The sequence below is a fragment of the Stegodyphus dumicola genome, chromosome 11 (genome assembly GCF_044657685.1).
Source record: "Stegodyphus dumicola isolate Sdum_Otavi_A_Nest chromosome 11, ASM4465768v1".
Classification (NCBI taxonomy): Eukaryota; Metazoa; Arthropoda; class Arachnida; order Araneae; family Eresidae; genus Stegodyphus; species Stegodyphus dumicola.
Genome location: NC_140778.1, coordinates 130,439,659 through 130,459,349, shown reverse-complemented (window position 1 = coordinate 130,459,349; position 19,691 = coordinate 130,439,659).

The following is a 19,691-nucleotide window of genomic DNA, read 5'->3' as shown; positions in this document are numbered from 1 at the left end:
TACTCTGATGCTATATGGAACCCACAGAAAAAGTTTCGGTAGAAAACTAAGCTAATTCTCTCTCATTATATCAGCAACAATGCAGTTTTTAATGATTTTCGGCTTTCTAATCAAATGGTCGTAAAAGCTCAAGTTCCATCCAATATTTCACCTATATTCAATTTTAGTCGAATAACTGTCGCAAAAGATTTATCATACTTGATCAGAAATCAATAACGCGAACACACAAACACACAAACATAGAAACAGACATTCTTCTTTATATCTATAGATTTTTTAAAACTTGCAAATTTTTTGATAAACAGACTATACGATTTGAAAGCAAGAAGTAGTAACACTTTTCGAAATAAAGCATTTTTATCTCTTCCGCGAGACTGTTGCCACTTGGAAAAATGAGTGCAGAAATTAGTGTTTTCAGAGATTTTAATTAATATCTCGGCTGATTAAAGTCGTACGAAGATGGGAATTGTCAAAATGGCTTCCCGCGAATTCTTGAAATCGGGAATAATGTATTTAAATGTTTGCTAATGCTATTTTTATTTCGCTGTAAAACGTAGAAATTTTTTTATTAACAAACTCTAGGATTTGAAAGCGAGCAGTGGCAACAGCTTTCAAAATAAAGCAGATTTTTATCTCCAGCTTGCGAGACTGTTGCCACTCAGAAAAATGAGGCGAAAATTATCGTTTTTATTTAATATCTCTAATTTTAGCTACTTTAAAAAAAATATGGACGTCTACCTTTTCCAGGACCCAGAAAATAATTGTAGAAAGTTTGGTGACGATAGCTATAGTAGTATAAAATTAGAGATATTAAATAAAAATGATAATTTTCGCCCTCATTTTTCCGAGTGGCAACAGTCTCGCTAGCTGGAGTCTTAGAGGACAAACAAACAAACTTTATTCTTTATGTATATATGGATTACATGTAAACTGTCCAGTAAATTTGGACCCATGTAAAAATATGTATTAACTTATAAACTAGCGTACAGATCTACAACTAAAGATATAGCGCAAATGCAGATTTTGGGGGTATAGAGAATGAAGTACTATAGTTAACATTGTCAATCATGAATGACGCTGGTTGTATCTTATGAATGAGAGGCTAGAATGAATTAAGGCTATTATGAATTAATTATGGCTAGAATGAGAGGATTGTTTAGCATTTTTTCATTTGTATTTGTGAGCGCGTTACAACGCTGCTAATAATACAGTAGGCCATCACAAACTCTCAAACCTGTTCATCCCCAGTTAATTATTTTATATTAAAATTACGTGGCAATTAGGTAAGAAAATAATCTGTTAAAAAACTTCGATTAGCATTCGTGGCTTTCTCTAATATATTTCTACTTGAAGGCACTTTCTGTTTCCCATCAAATGGTGCATTTGTTTAATTTTTATCAAATGTTATAATGTGTAATTCGAAATCAATATACTTGATTCGTAAAGAGTTTATTCCTGCCAAAAATATTAATTGTGAATCTTAAAAATGGTTAGTTTATATATCAATAAGTAATAACATATTACTTAGGAATACAAAAGGGTGGGTATTAAAGCTAAACAGAGTCTGCAGAGACAACGTGCCTCATTTCAATCTCAACATCTTTGTTGTTCACATCTTTGTGGTGAAACAATTATGAAGAGCTGTAATGTGTGAGGCCCCTAGTGGGATTCCGCGATAAGCTCTGGTGTTGAGCAGGAATTTATCCTGCTGGACACCAGAGTACGCAACTAAAACATCCAAAGCATTAAACAGAGTAATTAATGTACCGCAACTGACCTCAAAAGTGTTTTAGATGAACTGTCTGTATTTTTACAAATATTTTAAAGGGTCATTTTCTCGACTTCGAGCAAACCAAGCAGTTTTAGGACTGTCTTTTTCCCTTACTGTGATTATTGACATACTGGACTTTACAATGTCACCTCTCAGCCAGGCAATCTCCGGCCCCAGTAGCCTAAATAGTCACCGCTGCTCAGTCATAGTTGTTCTTAAAAGAACATTTATTCACCATACAAATAATGTAAATAGGATTTTCTGTATCTTTCATGTATTTATTTTGTACTATGTATACATGTTACCGTGAAAGACCGAAATTGGAGAATGTCGACTTTCATCGGAGAATGTCAACATTCACCAAATACGTCGGTGAAAGATCGAATATTGCACAACATTCTTGTATATTCGGACCCTCACCGTTGTATGTCGACAATCACAGATATGCTCTGGTGAAAGTCGAAAAGAGAGGTCATAAAGTACCATAATAGTTTAAACTGTTGCAATAAATAAGATTTGAATCACATAATTTAGTAAGTTTTTTATTACTGTTATTTTATTTTCTCATTTAGAACGTACTGTACAATTAAGTAAGTTTTTAACTTCTATTATTTTCCTTTCTCATTTTGAATGTATTGTGTGTTTTAGGTTCTCATGTTCTTAAATTCTTATTTCAAGTTTCAAGTGCGTTTATTCGCGACTGAATTACGGAGAAGAAAATATAATATTGTTATACGTTTAACATTCACCATTAGTACATGGTGAATGTCGACATTGACCGATGTAAGTAGAAATAAGAGTATTTGGAAAATATTTCGGACATACACCAAGAGACTATGTGAATGTTGACATTCACCGGTGAAACTCGACATTCTCCAGATTTCGGTGTTTCACCGTAACATATGTATTGTTGCGTACGTACGGGTTCGTTTGAATTGAATGCACAAGTCCGATGAAAAACGGACAAACTTTATTTTTATCACAACAAAAATGCTTAAATTTCCTCAGATATTCGTGCAGTATTAGAATATCTCACAGTAGTTATCTTTTAACTACTCAAACGTTCAACAGAACTTAATCCAAAACAGCTAAAGGAAGCTAATCCGCGAATTCGCTACAGTCAACAAGAGCAGTTTTCTAAAAAAACTCTTAAAACAACAAAAAACTAACTAATTACAACAACGAACTGAGAGGTTTCCATGCCGCTTATATAAGCTTTCTAAACGCGCGAGAATTTTCTAGCACTTTCTCGAAATCAAAAAGAGGTATTTATTTATCAAATGTTAAATGCACGTGCTCTTGTATTTTTAATCTTCCGGCTTAGCTTTCCTTTAATATTCGTCACGCGCTGCACTGCACGGGGAATAAAACAATTTAATTTATAATGAGATACATTCCGATGACCTCATTGATCACGCGACTTATGTATACCTTTTGTAAACAAACAATGCAGATGACCTCAGAGATCACGTGGTTTATGTACAGCTAATGCAAACAAGCAAGGTCATTCTTCCTCTTCTTCTCTTGCGGAACTTCTTCTCTTGCATTCAAGTAACATTAGCTATTTAAATACCAAATCCGTAACAATATATATATATATATCTTCAATTAGTGCAGAAGTTGGCAAGCCATGCCCTTCATGATATTGGATTCGCTGCTTTAGGCCACGTGATCAGCTCCAAAGTGCTTGACCACAGACCCTTCTCCAGTTCCATCCAGACTTGGCATTTTCTGGCAGGAAGGAAAGGGCTTCAAAGTTTCTTCTACCTTATCTTAAACTTTTTTTCCCAATGGCAGATTGTGAACAGTTACAGTGTAACACAGTCCATTAATCTATATAAGGCCGGATTTGGTGGTCTCTTTATTATAGAGGCATCTAATAGATGGCCCACCATCGCCTCCTATGAAGGGGTCGGACAGTTACAACCATGCCTTCTCCGGAATTCGAACCCAGATCCTTCGGTATCACAGTCAGGCTTCCTACCGCCTGTGCGGCGCTTAGCTTAAACTTCACACGGATAAAACCATTTACCGACTTTTTCAGACGTCAGTCCCAATCCGGGATTTTCTCAGGAATCTGGAAAGAGCAGGAGCAATAATAAAAAATAGTATGAATATGTCATAAATAGAGAAAAATAGCTTTCCCCTGTTCACGAATGATGAAGCAACGTGAACACTACGTGATGCATCCCAGCCATGCACGGACGCCTTCTTACAGTCCCTTTCTTCGCAGCTCAGAATCTATCGACTCGCCTACGCTATCGCAAGGACTTTCATTTCGTTTCTCCGAAAGCAAAGTGCTTTATTTTCTTCTTTCTCTGTCGAAGTTTCTTCTTACATGGAGAATTTCGTACAGATTTTCTTCAAAAGTCGGGTTCTTTAAGGGACATCCTCTGCGAACCGGTAAGAGGGGGAAAAGTAATCTCTGTTGAACATCAGTGTACCACTCAAAGTATCAAAGTATCCAATGTAAAAATGTGAAGAATTTATTAATATTAAATTAAGGAATTGCTTAATGACGTCAACCGATTAATGTCTCAATGATTCTCATTGATTTTAAAAAAAATGTAAAACACTTTTTTTTTTTTCAATTTGAACGCTTGTCAATGGCCACTTCTAAGGCGGGAAGCTGTGACTTCTTCTTAGCCAACGAAAGCCTTGTGGCTTGAGTACGTCGATACTCATGCCACAAGGCTTTCGTACGTGGGTACTCTTTTGCGTACGTGGGTACTCTTTTGCATACGTGGGTACTCATGCCTAAACCGTATCCCAGATGTTTAAAATAGTATCCCAAGATATTTTAAAGCGTAACGTAAAAATAGCATTTTGTCAGATAAATATCAAAGTTCGTAGAATAAAACAAAAGGTTCGTTGAGTGAGGCTAGACATAAAAGGAAGATAGCAGTGTCCGTCGTCGAAGCATGTATGATGGAACAGCACTGAGATAGTAACTTCTTTATTATGGGGCCACCTAATAGGTTGGCCTCCTTTACCCCCCTATCTTGTCCTCTGTTTCCTTTGAAGGGACGTACTTAATTACATCCATGCCTTCTCCGGGATTCAAGCTCGACACAGTCACAGTCACTAACCACTTTCCTTCTAGGCGACGAAACTATAAAACTTAATGCTATCAAATTATCTGCTGGTAGTAACAATTTTTATTGTTCAATATAAAAGATTGGATACACGTAGTAACATAAAGTAGTAATTGATTACGGCATAAGGTGATTGCTCAAAATTAACTAATCAGTTAATTAACTTCAATAAAGAGATCAATACATTAATTGAGAAATTCGTTAACAAGATTTTCTCTCAGTTATAATGCTATTATGTTTGAGAAGGTAATACACAATGTATCACAAATGCAATAACGCGGCAGATTAATAATTCATTAATTAAGATATGAACGTATCCTTAAGCAAAGCCTTAAGTCAAACTTTTACCAGCTTCCTGTCATAAAATATTTGATAGGAAAAAACGAAAGAAAAAAAGAAATGAAGTATTTCCTGTCTTTGTACCAAAAACTAAGATATGGAGTCGAATATAATTTCAAAATTTCAGACGAAGTTTTGATTTTCTATGCCTATATATTTTTTACGCTTATATCTTACAAGTTATTCCAATCTTAGAAATATTTTCTTATTCAAAAGCTGAAAATTTTGATGAGGTTCTAGTCTTGGAAAACATGAATTTCCTGTCCAAATAATGCAAACTCATAGTTGATGAAAGATCAAACTTCCTGTTTACTCCCTTTTTTTAACACACTTACTTTCGTGCACCTGCTGTTAAAGATGCCTCAACGAAACATCACATTATTACCGAAAATCTTTGAAAAAAACCGTCACGTTTTATATTTCTTGAAAGAGTGACACTATCTCTGCTTAGGAACGATACAGGCAGTAAGATTTTAGAATGATAGGTAGGTTGTCGATTACTACGGCTTTAAATTCGATGCATACTGGGATAGATATCAGTCTGTGTTTTAGCTGTCACCGTATCATCTTTCTTTTGTTTACTTTGGTTTTTGTTTCTTCAGGAAGAAAGCTGAATATATAAATTCGCTTTTGTGTTATTTCTTCACCTAATAAAATTTACCATACATCATCATGCGAACGTACGCATTTTATGATAAAAGAATGTTGTAAAGATCGAATTCTGTGTGAAGTATGATGTAGGTTTGAACTAATTATTCATACTGCTACCACTTACGGGTTCGTACGTCTTTAGTAATTCTTGTGCAAGACGGTTTCGGTTTCGGTTTAGTTAATTATGAAAAAGCAAACAAGTGCTATCTATCTCAGGTAAACGTGCTTTAGTGGAGGACTCTTTAAGGAAAACTGGCTCGTATATTCGTTACACTTGGGGTAACCATGGAAAGACCCACGCAGCCAGCCCGTTCGTCTGGAATCGAACCCAGGTTGGAACTACCATATTCAGCAGCTATACCGTTCAGCCGCTGGTGGACCTGTGTAAGACGGTTAGAAATAAGTTAACATTTTATAGCAGTAACAGCTCACATTAAAGTAAATGGCTATAAGCATGTCAAGGCAAAACAAACTGTAAAATTAATTCCCCTTAATACACGAGAAATAGATCAGAGATCAGTGATAGCACTCAGCAATTGAAACAATTGATTTCCATGACTTAAGCGGAGCCATTTATAGCGAGCTTCCGACTTTCTAGAAGCTTCTGGAAAAATCCTTGCTTGGACATAAAAAAATGAGATTTCCGAAAATTTACAAAATCTCGCAAAGTTGGGAAAAATCACCAAATGCCTCCAACTTGGCAACACAAACTGTCACCAAGGTCCATAAAGAGAGTTTTTACCTGTATCTCGGCTTCTAACTGAGCTATTTTTACAATTTAAACTTTAATCGGTTCAGAATCACCAATTTTGCTTTGTTATGAATGAAGTAAAAATTTACAAATAAAATACATCACCGCAATCTTAATTAAAAGAAAGGGAAAGAGCTAAAATTATAACATATAAATAAAATGCACAAAAATCTGAAAAACACAAATAATTGGAAACTTTTACAATATCATACACATTTCTCATTAATAAAGAAGTGCTGAAGTTAGATCTTACCGAGGGCCACAGATGTAAAATTTCACATTGTAGTTGCGCTCTTAATTACTTCTCTTACGTTTGCTGGGTTGTCGTTTTTAAGAACCTGTCCAAAAGTATACTTTTTCCCGCAGCTCTATTTAATTTAGTAGTCTGGATCAAATTTTAAAATTAATCATTAGTACCCTTTCTAGAGTTCCAAATTTTAAAATTATTCTTTAGTTCCCTTTCTAGAGTTCCAATTTAAAAATTAATCTTTAGTACCCTTTCTAGAGTTCCAAATTTTAAAATTAATCTTTAGTACCCTTTCTAGAGTTCCAATTTAAAAATTAATCTTTAGTACCCTTTCTAGAGTTCCAAATTTTAAAATTAATCATTAGTACCCTTTCTAGAGTTCCAAATTTTAAAATTAATCTTTGTACCCTTTCTAGAGTTCCAAATTTTAAAATTAATCATTAGTACCCTTTCTAGAGTTCCAAATTTTAAAATTAATCTTTAGTACCCTTTCTAGAGTTCCAAATTTTTAAATATTTCTCTGACGTATATATTTTCAAATTCATTGTACAGGTGACACATGTGAGCAGGGTCCGGACACTCAGGTGGCTTTCACTGACAAATCCGGGATCGTCCGGATCCCACAATTGTCCAGAAAAATAATATTGCCAAATAGGGGCAGATGGTGGAAAACAGATGTATTGCGAATTCTTACAATGCCAATGCTTATTATACAATATATGACAATATAGAGATACTTGCATCAAAATATGTTGCTACTATGTTGAATTACCCCAGTAGTAATACATCGTTATACATTAATAGTGCATTATTATAATAGTCAACGCAGAGACGATATATTAATACATACAATCTCTCTGTACCCCGCTAAACCCTGATCCGTTTAGCGCTGTTTCGGCTTAAAGCGATTTTATTAAAGTAGTGGGATTCCCTGAAAATTGCGCGCACCCAACATTGGGCTTTCCCAAAATCGAAAGTTATTTATTTGCATTACTTCTTCTCTGCAGTGTTACACAAACGTATTTTTGTTATTTCAAACATTGGTTGTTGTTATCGTAAACATAAATTTATGTAATGTAATGATTGATATAATGATATATATTATAAATTTTAGTTTTTAATATGGCGATAATAAGAAACACGACAATAAAGCGACATGAAAAATCATTTCGCTAGGAACTAAAATGCAAGTGCTTAGAAGATTAGATACTCGTCAGCGTGAATATCAAATTGGTGTTGCTTTGAACTTGTGAAACTTCATCAAGCATCATAAATATCATAAAAAAGAATGAAGCTAATCAAACATCATAAACAAGAATAAAGGTAATCAAACATCATAAACAAGAATAAAGTTAATCAAACATCCTAAACAAGAATAAAGCTAATCAAACATCATAAACAAGAATAAAGTTAATCAAACATCATAAACAAGACTAAAGCTTAAAAATCTAAAAAAAAAAATATGACTTGAAAAGACCGAAAGCACAAACATGTAAAGCAAAAGTAATCCAACATATGAATGCATAAGCACATATATGACATGCATTAAATAAATCGACATAAATTAAATGAATAACATGAACTAAATGAATGAAGATAGGAATTAATTGCTAATTAAGAATTAATTTCCGTAAATTATATAAACTTATATGTATATATCAATTTACAAAATTTATGTTAAATAATTTATGAAACAAAATTCTTTATTCATGAAATAAAAATGAGTAATAGTGCTGCCACTTGATGTAAAACTACAGGTTTTCGGTTTCTTTGAAATTAAAGTTTGAGGCTCTAGTTACCCCTTTAGGGCTCTGGGTAATGTATTTATTATTAGATATATTAGGAATTCTTCCTTTCATTAAAAAAGAATGCATAAGGGCTATAAATCAGAGCAGTTGATTAGTAATTAGCAACAGAATAAGCAGCAAAATGCCCTAAATTAAATTTTTATTACGTTATTCTCTCTTCCTCTACTACCTTCCACATTCTTTCCATTTACGGGGAAAAGATTTGCATAATATATTCAACTTCTGCTCAACTATACTTAACTTATGCCTTTAAGGAGAAATTGCAATTTTATAAAAATGACTTTTTAATTTTTGAAATATTGCTCCTGTATTATTAAATTCGAATGATTCTTTTTTGAATCGCGATATTTTACCATTTAAAATGATTCAGCAAATGCTAATAAAACTGCCCAAAGCAAAGACTGCAAAAGAAAGTTGAACAAATTACAATTCAGATTACTCGAGCTAATGTAGACCGGTGCTGCTTCAGAAAACATTAAATTTAGATACAATTAAATATTGCAACCATTTTCAAGAAATCAATTTTCAAGTTATCGATCTACTAACCACATATTATCCCAAACATATACATTAATAATTTTTTTTTTAATTTATGTAAATATTTTAATCAAGTTTCTTCGCATGTATCGAAAAATATTTTGATTAATGAGCTTAGTTCAGCTAGCAACATGGTCTGTACATATACTATATTCTTCAATGTTCTATGAAATTTGTGGTTTTTCGCACAAATGGAACTCTAGGTTTTTCAGAAAGCTCTTCTGTATGTTTTATTTTTGTATAGGCAAGGTGTCTCACCTTTCACCAGCTATAAATTTCTCACCATTTATGGGGCCCACAGCTTAGGACACTACAATGTCAGGTCAGCGCACTGAGGCACTGAGTTGCTCTTGAAAATGCCTACATAGGCAAGTCAAACTGGAACTCAACAATACTGTTCAATTCTAAACATGAACAGATTTTGTGTTACTAATAGTAAGTAAAATACAACGTAAAGGACACTTTAATTGCCTTATAACTGACATTTACACTGCGCAAAAAAATGGAACAGTTCTCTTCTCCCGTTCTACTGGGCCGATCGACCAAATTCATACCGCGTTTTTCGTGTATCGAAACCACAACTTAGGATATGTATTAGATTTATATATAACACTGTTCTAACATAGGTATTTTGACACAAAATTGGACTTTTTCTGAAAAAACATACCAATTTTTTTCCATATTTCGATTCTGCGACACAATTATGTCTAGATATTAAATTTTGTAAAATGTAGTGCGAAATTTTCGCAGAAATTCAAAAATTTATCTTGGTGCAATTTTTTCATGTTGCACTAAGAATAATTTAGCGAACTTCTTAATATATGACAACCTATTTTCCTTTTCCTTCCACTATGCCGGAGCGGAAAAAAAGCACTTTCGTTCCTACCTTTTTACACTGTGCATGAGCGGAAAAAAAGTCACTTCGTTCCTACTTTCAAATAATTTAAGCAACGTGTCTAAACCACATTTGATGTTTTATCGCTTTAAACAAATATGTCAAATTTCAAAACGCGTCAATATATAAATTGACGTATAGCCTTCGGAAATTTTGAATAAAAAACTGCAATTTTTTGCACGTATGCTTAGAAATACGTCTACTTTAAGATGATGGTAAAATTTTATAAATTAAAAGCTTGTCATATTTCAAAATGCTTTTCGAAAAATTTATAAAAATTATTTAAAAATACAAAATTTAAAAACAAATCAGAAAAAATGGGTGGCTTGTATTTGGAATGAACCTAAATTTCAAAATGGGAAAGGAAGAATCAAATAAGTTTAATAAAAAAAAAAGAGATATTAGTTAATATACACCAAACTCAATTAACATTGAGGAACTAAAATTTTGAGAGCTAATTTTTTAAAATCCACTCGTGTGATTTTTGCAAAACTTGGCAGTTTGGCGTAATTTGAGTCGTAGAATTTAAATATGAAAAAAAAATTGGCATGTCTTTTCAGAAAAAATTCCATTTTGTGTCAAAATACCTATATTAGAACAATGCTACATATAAATCTAATACATATCCTAAGTCGTGCTTTCAAGACATGAAAAACGCAAGTTGAATTTCGTCAATTGGCCCAGTAGAACGGGAGATAGAGAACTGTCTCTTTTTTTTTTTTCGCAGTGTACATGACTGACATGTGTATGTAACTGAAATGTGTGTATTTGCACAGCCTCCGGTTCATTTTTTACTTCACGGTGCTGGAGAATATTTAAAGTTACAAAATCAAGCAGTTAAGAAATGTTTGCAATGCAGTTTTTGATCGTGTATGTGCTCTGCATCATGCAACAGCATTCTTTAAGACATATTCATGTCAGATTTCCAGTGGTAACACCCGACCATCGATTTTAAATCTTTGTGAGACTGATTATCAAGATTTCCACCAAAATCACTGAGTAAAAATTTAAATGTGAGTACAGAAACGTATGCCTTTGAAAAATCCCAACAATCGTATTTCTTCACTTCTTTCCATCATTTTTATCGTGATCACCTGATCGCTTGTTTTGGTTTATTTGATTATGGGAAAGCATTCTAGGCCTATCTGTCTAATGAGATGGATGCCTTCTTGATGACCGGATTAACGTGTATTGACTTGATTAACGTTAACATTAGGTATTTTTTGGAAGCAGGCAAAATGAAAAATATCGCCGGGAATCGAACCATTGACGTCTGGGATACGCGCCCAGCGTGCAAACCACCACACCACGAAGGCCCGCCAAGAAGGTGGGAGAAATATCTTATAAACGCAATGATTATTTTTGTCTCTTAATGGACATTCGAAACACATTAAGTTAGACTTTTCTCCAGTCCATTGTAATTTAAGTTAACTAAATGTTAAATAAAAGCGAACCCATTTGGAGGCTTTTTGCCTCTAAGATGCCTAGTGATTAACGACGTATCATTCACGTGTTGTTGTCTTGTCCATGAATTTCATGGAAGAATGGTTGCTAGAGCCTCAAGAAGGTTGGATTTCTATTTCCATTCCAATTTTGAGGGAGAGCACCCCGAGAGGGTTCCAAGATCTCACACTCCTCTCTTCTACTACCAATCCACAAGAGAGGACTTTCGGCTCGCCATAGAGTGCTCAAAGTCACTATACATATACAAACATCCATGCCTTCTCCGGGATTCGAAAATGGATCCTTAGGAACCGCATTAGCCTTCCCTAACCACTATACCGTCTGGGTAGTTGCTAATCGCAGAAGATCTATTAATGAAATAGAACAAAATATTATATACATGTACTATACTTAGAGCCTAAAAATCTATTTGAAAATGCTTAATAAAAAAATGTAAGAGTGTCTGAAAAATGTTATTGTTGTTGTAACTTATCTAACTTGTCTGATATCATAACTTGTTATCATAACAAGCCAATGAAATCCATCGTAGCAAGGAGTACTAAATAACAAGCCAATGAAATCCATCCTAGGAAGGAGTACTAGATTGCGATTGTCGTTGGCATGAGCTTTGAGCACCATTCAGGTGACAGTACGACTTTGCATAGCTCCGCCACAATTTTGATGGACAGCACCACGTGGTTGATTGGTCCGATGGTTTTCCACCCCTCTTCCTCTACCACAGCCTCCCGAGAGGACTTCCAGCTCGCCGCATATCTAGAGTGTTCCCATGCCACGCAGACACTATGCATTTACAAACATCCATACCTTCTCCGGGATACAAACCATGGCTGTTCGCTGCGGCCTTCAGTGTCGCTATCCACTATCCCGGTAGGGAGGCTTCTGAAAAACAAACAATCATATTAAAACAAAACTTTTTAAAGTTATTAGACAAGCTTTATGCAACGCTTTCCAAAATAAAGTTGACAAAAGTCACTGCTGATGGGTTTTCACTGAACAGAATTAGTTATTTAATCCTTGTTCAACTAAAACAACTTCACTGATTTTTTTTTCACATCTTCCAGGCCCGTTCGGGACTCATTAAGGAACTGGTATGAGCAGGGTAAGAAATGTCCTGTTGTGGACCTGGGTGTCCGCCGATAACATCGCGGCAAAAACATCGTGGACGAAAACGTCGCGGAGAAAACAACGCAAGGTGAAAACGTCGTGCTACTAAACATCGTGGGAGAAAACATCGCAAAGAGAAAACATTGCAGTTCTAAAACATCGTGGTACAAAACATCGTCGTAGAAAATAAAGCGGTTCAAAAACATCGCAGTTTAAAAACATCGTCGTCGAGAATATCGTGGTAAAAAATAAAGTATCTACAAATCATCGCATGACGATAACATCGCAGACATGCTTTTTTCAGGTTTTAATAATTGTAAATGGATATTCCCATAATGATTTGTGAGCGCAAGGTGTAAAGAAGGATAAATTTTACTTTCACATATTTTATTAACTAATAAATTTTTGCTGAAAACGTAAGAAGGAAACTTAAGCATAGAAAATTAAATGTAACTTATAGATTATACTTTTCATGAAATATTACAAAAATGATTTATAAAAATATATAATAAATAAAAATGATATATAAAATTATATTATAAAAATGATTTATTAATGGCCTTTGTTAGCTAACTATGTCGGTTTAAAATTCTATTAAGTGCTATAAGTTGCATTAATTTTTTATGCTTAAGTTTCCTTTTTATTTTCTCAGCAAACATTTATTAATTAATAAAAAATATGAAAGTAAAAATTATCTTTCTTTCCATCTTGCGCTCACAAATCATTATGGGAATATCCATTTATACTTATTAAAGCATGCCTGAAAAAAGCATGTCTGCGATGTTATCGTCATGCAATGATTTGCAGATACTTTATTTTTTATCACGATATTTTCGACGACGATGTTTTTAAACTGCGATGTTTATGAACCGCTTTATTTTCGACGACGGTGTTTTGTTCCACGTTGTTTTAGAACTGCGATGTTTTCTCCCACGATGTTTTGCAGCACGACGTTTTCGCCTTGCGTTGTTTTCTCCGCGACATTTTCGTCTGCGATGTTTTTGCCGCGATGTTTTCGGCTGTAACCTGTGGACCTGTATGATACAAAAGTATCAAAGTATCAATTTGAAATAAGGACAAGGATTACTTGTATAATACTTGTTTAGTTAGGATTTGTTGGGATTTTTAGCTAGTCTAATGCATCTAAACTTGATTACAGTTTACCATTTCTTGGGTTATTTGAAGATACTAGGATTATCGTTATAAATTTGAGCTCTTAAGATAGATTAATTTCAGATCCAAGTATCTTGCTAAAGAACAGATATTTAAGTGGCACATTTCCTTCGCTCTCTTCAGTTTCTCTCACTAAGATCATAGTTCAGGAGCTTCCAATGAATGATATCTTCTACCAACAATTCAGTTCAGGTAAGTAGAAAGAGTTAAATAATAATACGAAAATCTTGCATAAATATCTAAATATCCAAGTGTTTGCTAAAGAAATATCTCGTAATCAGCTACCTTTTTTTTCTTTTTAGTAATTATTTCACATACGCACATTTATGGGGGTACTCTAAATATGACCTTTCCCCCGGTATGCTGTATCCCAAACCTGGCTGCGGAACTCAGCTAAAGTCGGGCTGTCACACATATGGTACTTAAGGCTCTCTCTTGCCAACGACATGCGCATTTGTTTCGTTGCTATGATGCATGTCGTGAGCTTGTGCTGACCAGTATCAGATAAGCGAGACTGGTAACAACAACAATTTTGAACTAATTTTATCTGGATGATATAATGCTATATATTAAATTATGCTAACTGTTCAGTTCAATGCAATTATCAACTTCAATACAATTTTCTTTATTTAACATTTTTAATGTTAAATATTTGTTGATGGAACGATCGTTATATCTAGTTATAGACAGGTAGAAAACTTACACGCATCATGAATTAACACTTGATTGTTAAATACTAGAGAAAATGTCAATCATTGTAATATAAATTCCTGTATTATTCAAATTCATAATTAAATTACGAGTTCCAAATAAAGCATTTAATTGGAAAAATGCTACACCAAATTAAGCTAAATATATTCAACTTCAGTAACTGAATACCCAGTATTGAAACTTCAGGAAATCTTCCTGTCACATTTTCAATCCAACATTGCTGCATACATTGATTAAATTATTTAAAATATGAATTTGGAAATTAAAAGGAGATATATATTATTGAAATTAATATTACGTCTTATTAAAGTTAAAATCCATCTAACGACTTGCATGCTTTAATTAAATACTCGGCTGTGAAACTGAAGTGAATTGATTCGAAAACAATCTGTCCTAATTTCCAGGTATAATAGATGGTAAAGCTCTGTCTGAGCGGATCAAAACCTCCAATTAAAATCAGAATCATTTATCAGAAAACTCCCCGCACTACATTTGTTCCGATGAATAAACACAAAACCCGCAGATGTTTCTTCCACTTCAGTGTTGCCACAAACGGAAGTTGAATTAATTAGCTTTGTTTATCTGGGTAATACGTACTTGCGCGTTGGGAATATTTTTGTGAGATTCCTGTTTTTTATTCTCATTTGTCTATTTGCTTAATACTGTTAGCATATAATTAGATAGTCCAATTTGTATTTGCTTAGTTCCTGGATAGAAAATTAGGATCTGGTTATCAGAACCGAAAACATACCAGAACTTTTTTCTACCTTTTTTCTAAATTATAGCTTTGAAACAAGTATTAATTTCTTTTTCTAGATGTTTTAAAATATTTTTTATTCTTTTACATATGGTATTTATGTGTTTGAATAAATATTAATGGTTTACAACCGCTTGAAGGTATTTGCAGTAAACATAATTTTCTGTTTAGAATCTTTTCATATGTACATCCTATTAAGGTAGGGAAAATGAAAATGGCATAAAGTCAAATTGAGTTAATGAGGAAGGTTTTTTTTTTAACTATTTCTGGTAAATACAGCAAGCAAGACTGTTTTCAGTTTCTGATTGCAGAAAGTAAATAATTTTCGCTAAATTAGTTTATTAAATTCAGCTTTTAACTTTCCTTGGAAGTTAACATTTTTAAAAATAAGTATACCAATTATTTCAACGTGAAATACATATTCCTTAAGGTATTTCTAAAGTAAATATCTAGACCACACTGTTTTAACTTTATGCAGCTTCCAAACAAACTTTTAGCTTCCACGAGTTAAAAGAAACTGCTTTAGCAATTAAAATTTACGCATTTCGTTTTCATTAAAGAATCCAACTTATAATAATTTGATAATCTAATTTCATATACTGTGTCTGGATTCTTTATATATACGGTAATAGATGGAAAATTATCTCCCTGAAGATAATAATAAAAGCACTTTTGTATTAATCACTGCTCCAAATATTTAAAATATTTTTATAAATGTCATTATTAAATTATCTATCTTTAGATGTAAACTTTTTAATTATTAGTGTATTATCTGAAATTCAGCAAAAGCAGGATATAAATTTGTAATATTAAAACTTAAACAATTTATAGAATTGTTGCATTTCTAATAAACGGTGCATTATACAGTACTTTGGCATCGTTCTCATTTTTAATATAATGTTAAATGTTTTAAAGTAAATGCAGCGTTCATATATTATTTACGATCATTTAAAGGATAAAATTTGATAAATATGTTCAAAAACCGCTGAGATTTACAATTTTTAAGTTAGGCTAATGAAGTTAACACTTGCTTGTTTCATTATTCAGCGAGAAAATTCGTCGAATGTTTAAACTCGCGTTATTAAAATGTTTGGTAGTTTAAATAATTGAACAGATCTCGTTGAATTCTGAAATCGTATTTAAAAGGATTAAAACTATTTATATCATTTCCTGATATTTTCATGAATATTTTGTTATTACCCAAATTATAAAGAGCGGGTAATTAGAATTATTCAATTAAAAGTTAAAACCCAAGTTAGGACATAAAATTTCTTTAATCACAAACTATCCTACCTTTCGTAAACTAGGCAAGTAAATACATTTCTCGGGAACAAGAACCTTCAAAGCCCTAAAATAATTTAATTAATCTTTTCTGCGTCACTGTTGCCAAACGTTGTCTTTCAATAAAGACTATTTTTATACTTTTTATACTCTATATTTCAAGATTGCCGACTTTTAATTCCCGAAAAAAGAAAACAGAGGCTTTAATTTCTTTTTAAGTGAATTAATATTTTGAAATGATAAGTACGTGAAGTTAAGCTTATTTTCATTGCAAATTAAACAGGTAAGGACTGAATATCCTAAACATGTATTATGAAAGACTTTTTGAAAAGGAAAATTTATCAAAGAAATTCATTCAAATATTTAGCTTGTGTACTTTGCCATAATTGAATAATCCAATCCAATCCAATCCATTCAAATATCTAAAGAAAAGCATAGAATATTTTCTAAGCTCTTTACAATTCCTTTGCTTTTTAAATTTATATTGCTCAATATCAGTCAGTAATATCAGTTTATTATTGTATTACTTTGCAGTTTGTTTGAATAACAGATTCTTTCAGTGTATGATCAAAACAACAGTAATAATTTAAATAGCTAAATAATATACTAAATTAAATAAATAAATAAATAAAACTGCGACTTGAAATCTTCAGATTACAATATACACCTAGGAGAAGATTTCACCTTAAAAAGTTTTTTAAAAAATTAAAAATATAGCATAAAATAAAAAATATTCTAAATTAACAATGTTATAGAAACAAAATAGCACAAAACTTAGAAACATAAATGAACCTGTGACAGTTATATAATATCAGGTGTTAGAAACATTCATACGAGCAAACAAAAGCTCTAAATATTCATAAAACGTTTTGGTTAGATATACAGGGTGTTTATAATTGAATGGTGCGGTTTTAAAAATTAATAATAAATTGATGTATTACTTTATATAGACAAATCTTGCAGCATAAGTAGCGGCAACTGTCCAAGTTTTTGATGCATTAATCACAATCCTTTTAATATGCACGCCCTTTGTCAGACTGCACACATCTACACGATAATTAAATTCTTCCCATACTTGTTGTAGCATGTCCACCATGACGGTCTGCAGTGCATGTTTTATCCGACATAAACTTCCTCAAGGGACCCAGGCATTATCAGTACATAAAATCCGCGAACCCCCCCCCCCGAAAAAAATCGCATAGTGTTAAATCCGGCAAACGGAATGGCCAAGGTAGAATGTGGTTGTCCGCTGTTGCAGCACGTCCAGTTCAGCGTTGGTGTCCAGCAGTATACAAAATTTCAACGTTCTACGACTACTTGTTCTTGAGTTATGTGAGATACATACGTATGAACGTACAGATGTTAAAAAAATCTCTTCTAACTCCATTATTAATCCAATTTACAATCCTTGTTGGCAAAACGATTCCTTTATTCTGTCCGTGTGCACAAATGTAACTCGCCGAATTTTTTGCGATTACGATACTTCCTTTACTTCACAAAAGCAGTAATAACAAATCGTTAAAGTAATTCATTAATAACGGACTGTTTTAACAAAGTATTGGTGAATATGAATACAGTGTGAATCATTCATGAGATCTGCAAACGTTTCTGTAATAACGTTTTGATTCCAAGTGAAAATAACAAATTTTTAGCATTTCAAACATACCAATAAATGTCATTAGTAGTGACGTTATCAGAATATTAAGTATTAGAAAACTCGTTTGCTTAACTTGCAGTAAAATAGTAGATATTCTGACATCTGGCAGCATAAGAACTATGCAAAATATCTGAAATAGAAGAAAAATTCCGCATAATAAAAGTACTTGTTTATGGAATATTGAAACGTTTTTGAGCAATTCTCGAGTGATTTAATCATAGTTGGACAATAAAAATCACATTTTGGCATAATTGCAGAGAAATAAGTAAGTCATTTTTAATCATTTCTTATTCAAGTTAGATTTGATTAATAGTTTAGTCTAATAACAACGTTAACGGGATATTATAAGTCTTAGCAAGGATCATATAATAAAAACATAGATGTGGTAAATACTACAAAATAATCCAATATTTCTACGAATTTCTTCCCTGCAAATCGGAATTTTAACTTCACAAATTCTTGAGGAAGGATTTCTAATGTTAAGCGCCCATAAAAGCATCCCCTAAAGTGTAAACTGTCGGATTCACGATGCTCCGGAGCAGATTTAGGAAATGCATTCTACCCTGACAGATCTTTTGATGCGCAAAATGTTAGTCGTCGAGTTCACTCATGGTCTTCAGGAAAGATGTCTTCCAGAAATAGCCGGCTTACCTGAATTTCTGACTGTATATGCAACAGCAAATGGAAGAGTCTGGAAGGATTTTGTTAACGACATCTTGTTATGATCGTTATGAGGCAAAGGTTTGCTTTATTATTTTCCCTTAGAGGAAAACGGTAGCCTCTTATTGCTTCAGGAATAACTTCTGTTCTTACTGAACCTATTCTTGTTAGGCTAAGCTTCAGACATCTGGAATATACCTTTAAAACAACGTTTTGAGAAAATTGCATCTTTCGATTAAATAAAGATTGATAAATATTACAAAGATTATCACACATTTTTAACAATACTACTGTAATATTCTTTCTTTGGTTTTATATGTCTAGTGGTTGCTAATTACATTTATAAATATCATAATAATGTTAGGTCGAGCATCTCCAAAGAATATATATCAACAAATCCAAAACACTAAATTTCTATTTTAACGCAATCGAAAGTAATGTCTAGAAATACAAATTAATAAAACTACATTAACTGTTTAAATAAAATTTGGTTTTTTAATTATCATATAAAGTTGTTCACTACTTATTTTATGGATTAAGAAGCGAAGCATTTTAGGATTGAATTATTTGAATTACGGTAATGTGCCTGAAGGTGATCTGTATAAAGAGAGCAATACATTCGTGGAGAACTTTTGAAAATAAACTTACCCGTATTAAGGTGTTCTTAGTGAACCTATTCTTGTTACGAATAACGAGCTTAGTCTCATAATCAAAGCTTCAGATATCTGGAATATACCTTCAGAATAATGCTTTGTGAAAATTGCATTCTTCGATTAAATAAAGATTGATA